The sequence below is a fragment of the Bison bison genome, unplaced genomic scaffold (genome assembly GCF_000754665.1).
Source record: "Bison bison bison isolate TAMUID 2011002044 unplaced genomic scaffold, Bison_UMD1.0 scf7180017864182, whole genome shotgun sequence".
Lineage (NCBI taxonomy): Eukaryota > Metazoa > Chordata > Mammalia > Artiodactyla > Bovidae > Bison > Bison bison.
In genome coordinates this window covers 754,716-768,903 of record NW_011494754.1, presented here as the reverse complement: position 1 = coordinate 768,903, position 14,188 = coordinate 754,716, and the positions used below count along the sequence as shown (strand labels likewise).

The following is a 14,188-nucleotide window of genomic DNA, read 5'->3' as shown; positions in this document are numbered from 1 at the left end:
CAGTGGACTTTAGGGCCTCATGGGTCTCACGGCCCCCTCTGACATCACCAGTGCGTACTCCCCTGAAGCTACAGTAAGCTCTTCTTTCTTCTCCAATTATCAAAAGTTTATTCTTGTCTTGGGCTTGCCTGGCGGCTCAGTGGTAAAGAATTTGCCTGTCAGTGCCAGGAGACGAGGGTCCAATCCTTGGGTTGGGAAGATCCCCTGGAGAAGGAAATGGCAACCCACTCCAGTATTCTTGCCCGGAGAATCCCATGGACGGAGGAGCCTGGTGGGCCCCAGTCCATGGGGTCGCAAAAGAGTCTGGCATGACTTAGCAACTAAGCAAAAATTCTTACTTCAGGAGTATGCTGTTGGCTTTTGCCATTTTCTCTGTCTGGCTCACTTGTTCAAGATGTCCACCTAACTCATTTCTTCACTTCTTTTAGTCCTTTTTCAACATGATTTCGTAATGAGGTCTCACCAAACTATTTAAAAATGTCACCAACACCACCCCTTCTCCAGTCCCCATATAACCCTCATTCTTCACTTCCCCTACTAGGCTTTTCTCCACAACACTTATCACCATCTGACATACCTCAGTGTGTGTGTGTGTGTGTGTGTGTGTGTGTGTGCGCGCGTGCGTGCTTTTCTCCACAACACTTATCACCATCTGACATACCTCAGTGTGTGTGTGTGTGTGTGTGTGCGCGCGCGCTTTTCTCCACAACACTTATCACCATCTGACATACCTCAGTGTGTGTGTGTGTGTGTGGCTTTTCTTCACAACACTTATCACCATCTGACATACCTCAGTGTGTGTGTGTGTGTGTGTGTGTGCTTTTCTCCATAACACTTATCACCATCTGACATACCTCAGTGTGCGTGTGTGTGTATGTGTGTGTATGTATGTGCTTTTCTTCACAACACTTATCACCATCTGACATACCTCAGTGTGTGTGTGTGTGTGCTTTTCTTCACAACACTTATCACCATCTGACATACCTCTGTGTGTGTGTGTGTGTGTGTGCTTTTCTTCACAACACTTATCACCATCTGACATACCTCAGTGTGTGTGTGTGTGTGTGTGTGTGTGTGTGTGGTCTGTCTCCTCCCAGTAGAATATACACTGTTTGAAGGCAATGCTTTATGTCTTTTTCATCTTTAGTGTCTGCAAGGTAGACCCTCAATGATAATCTAATGAATGAAAGAAAGACTTAAGTGAATGACAGTTATGATAAATCATGGGCTTTCCAGGTGGTGCTAGTGGTACAGAACCTGCTTGCCAATGCAGGAGACATAAGAGACCAGGGTTCGATCCCTTGGGTGGGAAGATCCCTAGAGGAGAGCATGATAACCCACTCCAGCATTCTTGCCTGGAGAATCCCATGGACAGAGGAGGCTGGCAGGCTGCACTCCATGGCGTCACACAGAGTTGGACACGACTGAAGCGACTTAGCATGCACATGATAAGTAATACCAAAAAGAACAGGATAGATGCATCGAAAAGAGTACTTTTTGGGAACCCAAGTGTGCTAGTTTAATGAGATTCATTTTAGCAAGAGACACAGAAACACAAAGACACACCATCCAGCATCATCTTTCCTCTACCCTGTTCCCCTCTGAGAGGGCTCTGGGATGAGGCTGCGCTCTCTGAGGGCTCTGCCAGGAGCCTATGGACTTCTCCTTCCCACTCTTGAGGGGCCACATAGGGGAGAGTTTGGACCAGGGCTGCAGGAGTTGTATGGGGACAACTTTAAAAAAAAAAGGACTTGGGGCTCCAGCTGGGCTGATCCTTCAGCAGAGTAACCAGTCCTTCAAGATGACCATGACACTCGAAGGCAGGAAAAAGGGTCCCTCTTGGTTGTGGAGCTGGACTCCACGGGTGTGTGTGCTGAGCGAAGGGGAACAGAGCAGGGAAGGGGCCAACCATAGTTTGCTGCCTTAGGAGGGAAGTGATGAGCTATAGAAACAGAAATCTAGAAACATGGAGGCAGAGAGTTCCCTTCCTGCACTGGGAAGCTGGTGATGCCAGACTGGGGCACCGGCCTGTTTTCTGGCATAGCTGGGGAGAGGGGAAAGCTTGGCAATGGTCGGGAGCAAAAACAAACAAAAAAATTAAAGGGATCACTTACAGTTTGCTGGTTCCCACTGAGGCTGGGAGGAGGAGACACAAACAAGCAGAGAGTCACTTGCTCACTTCTAGTTAAAGGGCGGAGCAGTAGCAGTGTTCAGGGGAGGCCAGCTTTTCACTTCCTCCCATCGTGCAAAGACTGGGTTTAGCTTCAAGAGCTCTGCCCCCAGCTTTCGCTTCATCTTGCAACTTTGAGCCTTTTGGCACAATGCTCGGGTGGGGTTCTTTGAACAGATGAGTGATATTCCTGTGTTCCCAGAGCAAAAACGTTTCTCCGTATAGCAAATTTCATTTATCTGAAGCTTCAAGAAGGAAAAACATGCTCTATTTTTTAAAATAGGTTTCCTCTTTTTGCCATGTCCTTTCATTATGCACTGGTTTTTTAAAGGATAAATTTTCTTCTGTTTAAATGGTCTATTAATTGTCACTAAAATAACATGTGATTTTTTCCCCCTATATTTTGTGTGAAGTCTGCCTGTCAGTACCCCAACCCACCCTTTGTAAATTGTTTTGTTGATTTAACTGTTTGCTCTGTTGGCACAATCAAGGGCAAAATCAAGATCTAGAAAGCCTTAGGACACCTGAAATCATTTATTGGAATGGATTTTGCTTTCCCTGCCTCCATTGCTAGAAATGGTATTGCCAGCCTGTGGGAGTTGCAGAAGACTAGAGTCTTTCTGGAGTGAATTTATGAGTAAAGAAGTTCTTTGAACACAGTAGGCAAAAGGCAGGGATGTCAGCATTTGGCATTTCTAGAACTTTCCTCTGTTTAGGTTATCTTTTTCTTTTTCTATTTCTCTTTCTTTTGGCAGCTGAGTTGGGGATCAGCTAGTATTAATGTATCTGTTTGAACTGGGTTGAGGTGAGCTGCAAACAACAAATTTTCAGGTACTTCCCATATAGGATATGACTATTAAATAGGAAGGATGTGTCAATTACGTGGTAGGCATCAGGAATAATGAGGCAAAACTGAATTTTTACAATTGGATTCACAATTATAGCAACTTTTTTTTTAACCTTCTGAGATCTTGCATTTTCATAGCTGGAAAGGAGGTAAGGAAGAGGAGTAAACCTTGACAAAGACAGATATGGTCCCTGCTCCCAAGTACCTTACAGTCTGGTGGGGATGGTAGATATTAAATATATAACTCCACTAATTAAAATTGTGATAGGTATTACGGAGGAAAGGAGCAAATACTGTGAGAATATATGATCGGGAGGCCTGCTGTAGTCTGGACTTTGTTAGGGAAGTTCTTTAGGTGGGGCTCTGAAGGATGAGTAGATGTGATCAGGGGAAGGTAAAGCAAAGAGGCAGAAGGAAGAACGGTTGGAGCAGACGGTGGGACCAGCAGAAGGCCAGTATGGCTATAACTGGAGGGGATGGGTTCGGGAAGGAGAGGGAGTGAAACGAGGCTGCAGGTAGAGGCAAGGACCAGCGTAGTCATGCGGAGCCACTAAAGAGCTTGAGTAGAGAAGTGATAGGATAAATGATTGGATGTTTAGAAGATCGCATCAAGATCCTTTATGGGCAGTTGATTTGATGAGGCAAGATGGGTCCGTGGGGAGGCTGCTCAAAGTGTTACAGGAGCAAGATGATGGTGGCCTGGGGTAGAGTCATTGTATTGGAACTGGAGAGAAGTGAGTGGATTTAAGAGATGTTTCAATTGCATTGAACTTGGTGAATGACTGAGATTCCATTGATGATGCCTGGATTTCTGGCTTGAGAAGCTGTATGGATTGCCATGGCTCATTACTGAGCTCAAACGCTTAGTGAGGAACAGATTCTGAAAGAAAGATCACATGCTGAGTTTAAGGGTTGAAGTAGAGTTAGAGCTGATGATTTAAGACAGGTTTGGGCTGCACAGGAACTTGGGAGCCCTCTGGGATTCACTGAAGTCATGGGAGAAAATGGAAGGTAGCAGGGAGTGGGGAATGGACATGACCAGGGAGGTGGGTGGAGAAATCAGTGGAAAAAAGAATTCAAGCACAAGGGGCTATATCAGCATTAAGGTGGTATCTAGTTCGGCTGTGAAATCTAAGTCAGTTCTGCCCATTACTAAGGAGAAATCTCATTAGGAAATGCTGAAAACTATATGTGGGGCTTAGCAACAAAGAGGTGGTTGGGACCTCAGGGGAGCTGTGGGGACAGAAGCCAGTTTTGAACAATAGGTTGCATTCGAGGCAGAAGAATGAATCAGGTACAGATCCTTTTTTGAGAAGTTAGGAGCAGGGAGGGGGTTAGATGGAGCTACAAGAGGGGTGTAGAATCCAGGATACAGATCTAGATCTTGGGAATCCTGTATCTGGACGTTTAGATATGGAACAGAAGACATAGTTACATAAACCTCTGCAAATGTGGGCGGGGTATAATCCAGAGTCAAGGCAAGGGGATAGGCATTTACCTCCAGCAGTTCAGAAGAAGGGGACAGATGGAGCCTCAGGAGCAGGCAGGTGGGGAGGGTTAGAGTGGGATGGTCAGCGGTACCATTCTGATGAAGTCTGTGTACTCAGTGGCGCAGGAAGGAAGCAGAATCAGTTTGTAGGCTAGCTCTGTTCTCCAGCTGTGCCTGGAAGCCACCATGGCAAGCCTGGGATAGGCAGATGGGTGGGTTCATCCAGGGTTGAGGTTTTTCCTCTGTGGGAGTAATGAAAGGACAGGGAACACACAGACTGAAGGTATTAACAGTAGAGGAATGATTTCAGTGGGGTTTTAATGGGATGAAGATGGCTGGGAGGATGTAGGATGGTCAGTGACCAGCAGTGTTGGGGTAGCGGGCACAGCTGAGTGGAGGAAAAGACGCATGTACTTTGCTAAGTGTGCGGCGTGTGTATGAATCACCTGGGGATCTTATTAAACTGCAGATCCTGATGCAGTAGGTCTGGATTCCCAGATTATGCATTTCTAATAAGCTCCTAAGTGCTGCTAGCCCCTCTGGTCCTTAGATCACACTGAAGGAGAAATGAGAAGGTGGTGGTCCAAGAATGGGATGCCTGAGCTGGGAATCATAGAGCGGACAGATAGCACAGCCCAGGGAATGACTAAGTGGACCACCAGAAGGTCAAAGAATGAGACGGGCCGGCTGGTCATCAAGTCTCTCAGGATGCGTGACAGTGATGCTAGCACTTACTGTTGGCAACACTGTTCTAGGCACCTCAGGTATAGTCTGTTGTTTAATCCTCACAACGGTCTGCCATGAGGTATTGATACCCATGATGATCCCTTATTTTACAGACAAGGAAAGTGAGACCCAGAGAAGCCTTTCCCCAAATCACCCTCACTTGTGAGTGGAGGAGTCAGGATTCACACTGTGGCCATAAAATTCTAGAACATCTAAAGAGTCCAGTGCCCTTATGTGAATGGATGCATTGCTTATCTCTGATGATGGAAGCTGGAGGGGGGATGGTATATAGACATTTTTAGCCAGATGTTAGCATCATCAGTGAATAAAGTTAAGAGAGTGCTAGGGTTTTGGTAAACTATCCCTTTTAATCCTCATCTAGAGCCATACCCATTTTACAGGTAAGAAAAATAAGACTCAGGGAGAGATGGCAAGTGAATTCAAATTGGTCCAAAGCCTCTTCTTCCTCTGTATCAGGTTTCACTCTTATCACCACCCAGACATGGAAGTTCTTTTCTAATTCTCAGATAGGCTATAGTTACCATGGGAATAATTTCTTCCTGTACTGAAAGCTGCATCCTGGAGATGATGTGTGGTAAACAGGTGACTGAGTGGGAGCCAGGGCATCTGGGCTTGGCTCTGTCTCTGACTAGCAGGTGTGCGCATGTGTCTATAGGTCTCAGTTTTTTTTAATCCCTATGGATCCCTTTCAGAGCTGTATTCAATAAGTATGATGTCAGTTAGAATGACTCCTTTCATACTAATGTTTACTATAGACTTAGCACTTGATAACTTGATAGGTAATCCCCGATTCTTACACAAGGATAAATATTGTCTCTGAATTAGAAATGAGGATACTGCAGCCTGGAGACTTACAGGAACCTGCCAACTTCCTCTCTGCTCACAAAATGCTAAAGCTGGGGTTTCTCTGAGGTTTTTGAATCCAAAGCTCATGTTCTTGCTATCCAAGCTTGCTTCCTCAACCTCTTCTGTATCCTCTTGCTTATGGGTGTAGATGGTGCCATTAGCCAGCTTTATCAAACTTTCAATACCTGGACCCAGAGAAGAAATGCATTTTATGTTGATTTTGAGAAGCAACCCCCCTGCATGCACGTCAGCATGCGCGTGCACACACACACACATGCACACATACACATATACACACACATGTGTACCGTGTGCACACTGATACCTCTGAAACAGAAGTTTCATGAAGCAATGCTTATGGTTTGTATTAGCAATGCTCTTAATTTTCTTTTCACTTCCAGTTCAGTTTAATCTATTTTATTAATATGCTTGTTAAACTCTACCGAATTGATTTAACTACCTACCAATGGGCTGTAGCCCTCAGTTTGAAAATTATGTGCACATCCAGATTTCTCAATATAATTAATCCAGATCTTTACCCCCTGCCTCTCCCTGTTTCTTCTTATGGAATGTAATGAAAAATATCTCTCGACCTGATAATTTCTGTAACAGTGTTAAATCTAAATCAATGCTTGCCCTCACCCATCTGCCATCCATACATCTGTAGAGTGAAAAACTATTTCATATATTTGTCCTGAGAGCAGGAATGAAAATGTATGCTTTTTTTCTTGCTGAAAATACTAATTAACAAAAAGTGAAGAATAAGGAAGTGACATTTGTCCCTCCTGGACTTGAGAAGATGAGGATAGAAGAACCTCTCTTGTGGGCTGATAAATTGAAAGGGTGTAGGGTGGGGAGGGACCGCAGCATTAGAATTCTGGTAAATGATGAGTGAAACTTACTTCATGTTCATCTGTGCCATATAGCTGTCTAACTACTATTACCGTTGGACTTGTCCAAGGCTGTGTGTTTATTGGACTCCTTTATGTACCAGGTCTTGTTCTGAGTACCTCACCTGTTATCTCAGCAGTTGTATTGTCTCCATGTTTTTACAGGTGGGGAGACCAAGGCATGGAGAGGTTAAGTGACCTGCCCAAGGTCACACAGCTAGTAGGGATTGGTCTCGGGGGGATTCATATCCAGGGAGGCTGCCCCTGGAGCTCATGGTCTTTATCATTAAGCTGTAACTGTCACATCTTTCAGGTAATTCTTTGTTAGGCACCATGCCCAGAACTGGGTTCTCACTTCTGGGTTTTGAATCCTGAGAAGAATCACACAGGGAAGAAAAATGGTTGGTATCCATTCACTCCACAAGGGCTGCCAGAAGGGACTTACCACTTGAGGGAAGAAGTTCTTGCTTCTCAAATTGGTAGAGTTGATTTAGTTTCTTTCTCTCTTGAGCTCTGGTTTTTAATTTAAAAGAAAACCAACAACTTTCAAAAAAAAAATGAGAGCTACCCATTTCCTTTAAATAAATTTATTTGTGCTTAAAATTTCACTGTCAGAGAAAAAAACAAAAATGGGAACCCTGATAAATGCAGACAGTTGTTTGACTCTTCCTGGTCTGTTTCCTCATTTTTAAAATAAAGGAATTGCATACGCCCATCCCTAGATCCCTCTTAACTGTGATCTTTCGCTAGAATTGGGTGCTAGTGACTCATGACATTTTCAGGAAGAGACCAGCTGGCCCCATGTTAGGGAAGCAGGAGAAGGTTTGTTAACGTGACCTTTGCATTCATGTTGTATGTTTTCTATATGTTTTACATGACTGTGATTCTACTGTTGGTGAATTAATTTAAACCATAAACATAACAATGATGACTAGCAGAGGTTCCTTCCCAGGCGTGCCTCGTGCAGACCACGGAGACCCCAGTGCTGAGAGGTCTGGGCAGAAACTCTGTGCCAGGTGAGTATCTTAACGTGACCTTCCTGGACCTGGCACTAGGAGTTAGATTCATCTTCACTCTTAGCCTAAGAAGTGGTCCCATTCCAGGGATTATGATCACGCCATTATTCTGCCTTTAAAAGCATGTCATTATCAAAGAATCAGTACGACCCATTCCAGAGTTTTGTATCAGACAGTGCTTTGAAAAGAAGATCTGAAATGTCAATGACATCAAGAAGACTTGAAGTTGTTTGAAAGTAGCCATGTGTTCATCCGTGGGAAAAACTTAGAGATGCTTGTTTTCTTTCACGCTTTGATGAAGCCTTACAACTTGCAATAAAGGGACTGTGGGAAGAATGAAGCAATTGTTTCTGACAAGCTGTATGTAAACATTGCATTTCTGCATAATGACATAAATAACCAGGTGAAAAGAAATGGATTTGCACAGGTGTTAGAGTACAAAGGTTTCCCCTGAAACTAGACATCTGAAGACAAAAACGCACCTCCAGTGGCTCTCTCCTGCTACCCGCCAATTGAGGGAGCATCTGTCCTTCCTGGAAGGAGAGACCCATGGAGGAGTTAATTCCTCTCAGCAAGTATTTACTGGTGACTTACATTCCTGGCAGTCCACGCAGAGCAAAGAGAAGCAGGGTCTGAGAACTGGGTCAGACCCACAGTGGGTCTGAGCCATAACCCAGCGTGTAGGAAAGTAACTCAGACATCTGTTCCAACCCCCTTATTTTAAGCTTGGGTGACTTGAGATCCACACAGATAGTTAACTTGTTCAGACTCAGGTCATTTGTCTAGCTTGAGATCAGACCCAGCCTAAATCTAGGAACTCTGTTCTTAGTATAATTGACATGAGTAATATTATTATAATATTGTAATAAAAATAATAAGAAACACCTGCTTTCCATACGCTGGCCCCTTCTGTATGCTGTCAGTACTTTACATACGTTTACTTAGTGACACGCAGTGACTCATTTAACCCTCATGGCTCCCTGAGGTATACATCATTGCTTCCATTTTACAGAAGAGGAAACTGAGGCAATGAGAAAGGGAAGTAGTTTGCCCCAAGTCACGCAGATAGTAAATGGTGACGTTTGGATCAAAACCCAGGCAACCTGATCCCAGAGTTTCCCCTCTAAACCACTAGGCAAGGGGTCAGCAAACCTATACTTTCTGTAAAGGACCAACCGGATAGTAAATATTTTCAGCTTTGTGAGCCGTAAGCATCTCTGTTGCATCTGCTCGGCTCTGTCTTCGTAGTGTGAAAGCAGCTGGAGACCACCAGTTAAATGAATGGATGTGGCCGTGTCCCAATAAAACTTTATTTATAAAAACAGGCGGGGCTGGATCTGTAGTTTTCAGATCCTACACTGGACTATGCCACCTCCTAGGGCACACTTATAAATGGCATTAGGAGAGATACAGATGTCTGAGGAGTGTGGTGATCTGGTTTTACAAGGCATTTGGGGCCAGAAATTGCACTAAAACAGTATGGTTTTTGTATTCCTTTTGGGTCTAGTGTCCTGCTTTGGCCAGAGAGAGTGATGGTCATCAAAGCCGTGTGCAGTGGGTTGTTAGGAGGCTGAGAGTCAGAAGAGGCTTTTTATTCTCCCTCAGCTTTCTGGTGACCTTGCACAAGTCCCTTAGCACCTGTCACTCAGAACTCTCCTCAATGGTGATAGCATTCCTTGCCACCTGTCCCTCTCCTTCTCTGAAGTGTGTGTCTTGGATTAATGAAGTCTTGTCCGAGATGTACTTGGAGCTGTGAGTTTGGAAGAGAGGAAACGTAGTAAGTGACAGTCATCGTTTAGCTTGCTTGCACATGAGCATTTTGGGGATATGAGACCATCGATCTTATGTTTGGCAGGAAGGGCCCAGTTTTAAATGAAAGGCACTTTTGGTAATGTGCGGGAGAGAATGTGGACGGAGGGGCCATAAATTTATGTGTTGCCTATGCAGCGGTAGACTTTAGGTAATGGCATTCTTTAGAGGGTGAAACATACTTATTTCTGTTTTTAGCAAGTGTGCAATGAGAGGATTCCATGGCCTACCTCATTATGTATCATCTCCGTAAGGAAATTTAGGCTTCTCTGCTAAGCTGTGCGTCTTAACATGAGGGAGGATTTTTATAAATGTTTCCAAGTGAAATTTTGAAGTTAAAAGTTGAACCAAGAAGCCTCAAAGGGAACCAAGCTGCTGCTTGCATTTCAATGAAGGGGAGAGGAAATTCATTATAGAGGTTGAAAATGTGGTTTGCATGCTAAGACTCTGGTGGAAGAATGGGCCTCCCGGACCGGGTGGGAGGGAAATTCTAGTTTGCCCTTTGTGGTTAAGGTTTCTTGACTAAGTACGCATAGACCTTCTAATGCTCCCCCTGCCTTTTTTTTTTTCATTTTTTTAAAGCTTTGTAAGAACATTTTTCTTCAAGTTTAAAGATACATATTGAACTGAAAATTTCAGCTTGTCTCAGAATCTTTGTTTTTTTTTCCCAATTGTTTGTTTTGTTCTCTTGACAAAAACTATTTAAAAATTCAATAGATGTTAATCTTTGGGAATCTAAACTTAAGATGCTCTCACACCAATTAAATTGATATATTCAGTGGAGATGTTCTTGGTACTGGGCTAGGTCTCTATTAATACGGTTGTATCTTACTGTAAACAATAGCGTCAATCCTGCAGAGCAACATTCTTCTGGTTCTACAGGTGAGCAGACTGAGAAGCTAACTCTGTGAGAGTGAATCAGCTAGAAAGTGGCAAAGCCATAACTGGATTCTGTCTTCCTAATTCCAAAACCCCAGCAAGTAGGGCGACCAAACGTCCCAGTTTCTGGGATGCAGGATTCTCAGAGCTAAAACTGGAAATGGAGATTGTGGTCACCCTGCCCAGAAGAGGCTTGCTATCCCAAGTGTCAAGGGAGTGCTCACTCATGACCAGGAAGCACGTCCTCATACACCACAGGGGGGTTTTCCTCTGTGATGTCTCCCCTCACCTGCTGGAAGCCACGTGTGTGCACCGTAAGACCTCTAGGGCCACAACTCCTAGGGCATCTTGGCCCCAAAGAGGAAACCTAGGAGCCTGAGTTCGTTGGGATTTCCAGCTTGCTGCTGCTGCTGCTGCTAAGTCGCTTCAGTCGTGTCCGACTCTGTGTGACCCCATAGATGGTAGCCCACCAGGCTCCCCTGTCCCTGGGATTCTCCAGGCAAGAATACTGGAGTGGGTTGCCATTTCCTTCTCCATTTCCAGCTTGAATGTAGCCCTATTTATCAGTCCAGTTTGGGTTGATAGAGCAAAAGGCACAATTCTTAGAGTGGTAGCATCCATAGTTTTGCACATGTGCTTCAAAATATTGCTATGCTCTTGTGCTCACAAGTGAGCCTATTGTTTGAAAGGCTGGGTAAGCACTGGAGAATTTTACCCCTTCTATTCCATCTCCTTCCAGGCTTTCTAAGGACAATTCGTTTGCCTTTGGGGATCAGATCAGACCACCGGAAATGGGGGCCAGCCAGCACAAAGCTTCTCCTCTCAAAGCCTGAACGTTTCTTTTCAAGCAAATGATTTTGACCTGTGTCCAGCTGCCAAAGGGCACTGTGTACTTAGGCTGCCTTTAAAATATTTCTAAAGAAAGGTTGGCATGCAGGGCCACAGATTGTGAGCGCTGTTGTTGCCAGAGTGAAAGCAGAAGTGATCATTAGAACATTATGCATCTACATATGGTCAAGAGATTGCTCTTTATGCAAAAGGTGAATCCGTGTGAACACACGTTTTTTTTTTTTTTCCTGTTTTAAAAAATATACTGAGCCAGGGCCCTGTCAGTGGCCCCTGGAAACCCCCCTGGTGACTTTCCAGGAAAGGACAGATCAAAAGCAGGCAGGGAGGTCACTTGATGCTTCAGCTGATTTGTGGGAGATGTTATTCTCCAAAATGTGATGCTTGTAAATGGATGAAAAGGCCAGCCTGTGCCACCGTGCTGGGATCACTGCCGTGTGTCAGTTACATGGGTGCCTGTTTTGAGATTAGTTTTTAAGACTTAGTCATTAGATTCACACAGGGGACCTTGTAATCACTTAATTACCGGTGTGCTTGCTGTATAATGTCAAAAGATGCCTTGTCATTTTTATTTCATGTTTTGTTCAAGTTTCTCTGTGACTATGTCCCAAATGAAATACCCTTCAAGAACAAAGTATTTCTTCTGTGATGGGAGCCTGTTTCTGGGAGAAATAAGATACAAGCTCTGGTTGATGAGCAGAGAGAAAGGGCCAGGAAATGAGGGCAGAGCAAAGGGGATGGGAACAAGAGGAGGGGGAAGAGAATGAGAAGCTGGGGTTGGGTGTGGTGGGCATAGCGGTGGCCACAGAAGAGAGGAGAAGTTGAAGGGAGGGCTGGGCAACAGTCCAGGAGATGCACAGATAAGCTGAGAGAGACACATGTAGAATCAGGTAGACAGATCCAAATAGAGACACACAGAGATTAACCCACGATCAGAGAGAGGCCCTGGTCTACTGGTCTGGACAGACAGTTAAGAGTGGTCCTTGTTCGTATGTTATGCAATCATCCATCATCTTATTGATGACACTTTTACCTGTTTGCATCTTTCTGGCTTTAAAGATCTATAACTCATCTGTGTTTGTATATGTGCAGACTATTGAGGAAGCTGGCTCTTAGGTGAGATTTGAGAGCCTGTATAAGTAATTAGCATAATCTCTGGGGCCAGACCATCTGTTTGAATCCAAGCCTTGCCACCTACTTGCTTGGTGACTCGGGCAAGTAACATAATCTCTGTATCTCAGTTTCTTCTTAAAATGGAGTTAATAATAGTGTTTACTGCATTGGTTGCTGTGAGGGTTAAAGGAGATGATGTATGGAAACCCGTGGGACCATAGTACCCCACAAGTATCAGCTGGTATTACTACTGTACTTGTAAAATGATCCTGGATGTTGTGGCACCAATTTTCCTCTGATGGCCTGTTCACAGAGGTTAGTATGCTCTTCTGGCTACTGAAGAGGCTTCATGTTCCCATCTGGGGCTTTTGGCACTGACCCTTATTGCCATCTGAGGAGAGAGTGAAAAGGTAGTCATACGCTGTGAATAAAGAGTTTCAGCCTCTAGTCCGGCTCTGGTATGGACTACCTATGAGACAATTTCTTTGGATCTTCTCTCAGATTATGGTCTTTCACTAGGTGATTGATATTGAGTCCTTTCTGGTGTGTGAGTTTTATGATTTGGCTATTATTTTACTTCTATGCAAAAGTTTTGTGGACTTAAGATTGTTGAAAAGATCAGAGATTGATTATACAAGAACCACTGGAAGGAAGAAGTGTGTGTGCTGCAGTATACTGTCGACCCTTGAGCAACAGTTGAGCTACACATTATATGCAGATATTTTTTAGTAATAAATACTGCAGTACTTACTAGACAGTCCGTGGTTGGTTGAATCCTCAGATGCAGCCAAACTATAGATGCGAAGGGCCCACTCCACTATAAGCTATATGCAGACTAACCCCTGAGTTGGTCAAGGGTTAACCATAGATAGATGAAAGGATGAAAAGTCTGACTTCCTGTAGACATGCTGGTCATCATGACTGTTGACATTATTTCCATTTTTAAACCTTTTCTGCTAGAGGGGGAGCAGAGTTTGAAAAGGTGCTACATCAAGATGTGCTGTGGAATGGAATATTATTCAGTTATAAAAAGAATGAAATATTGCTATGTTATAGCCACACGGATGGACCTTCAGTTCAGTTTAGTTGTTCAGTCGTGTCTGACTCTTTGCGACCCTGTGGACTGTAGCACGCCAGGCCTCGCTGTTCATCACCAACTCCTGGAGTTTACTCAAACTCATGTCCATTGAGTCGGTGATGTCATCCAACCATCTCATCCTCTGTCGTCCCCTTCTCCTTCCGCCTTCAGTCTTTCCCAGCGTCAGGGTCTTGTCAAATGAGTCAGTGCTTTGCTTCAGGTGGCCAAAGTATTAGAATTTCAGCTTCAGCATCAGTCCTTCCAATGAATATTCAGGACTGATTTTCTTTAGGATGGACTGGCTGGATCCCCTTGCTGTCCAAGGGACTCTCAACAGTCTTCTTCAACACCACAGTTCAAAAGCATCAATTCTTTGGTGCTCAGCTTTGTTTATAGTCCAACTCTCACATCCATACATGACTACTGGAAAAACCATATCTTTGACTAGACAGACCTTT

At 44.2% G+C, this 14,188-nt stretch overlaps 2 protein-coding genes across 6 annotated transcripts in view; one reads left to right on the top strand and one right to left on the bottom strand.

The window, feature by feature from the left end:
* The window catches only part of LOC104991105 (cytidine monophosphate-N-acetylneuraminic acid hydroxylase), a 295,241-nt gene extending 292,927 nt beyond the window's left edge, over window positions 1–2,314 (bottom strand). The window contains exon 1 of one of the 3 annotated variants that reach the window (XM_010843456.1): window positions 2,115–2,314. The gene's annotated coding sequence lies outside the window, so the exon portion shown is untranslated. The remainder of the gene's footprint in view (window positions 1–2,114) is intronic. The other 2 variants (XM_010843451.1, XM_010843454.1) reach the window with 2 other exon arrangements.
* Window positions 1–14,188, top strand: part of LRRC16A (leucine rich repeat containing 16A) — a 307,036-nt gene that overhangs the window by 111,749 nt on the left and 181,099 nt on the right. The window lies entirely within an intron of this gene.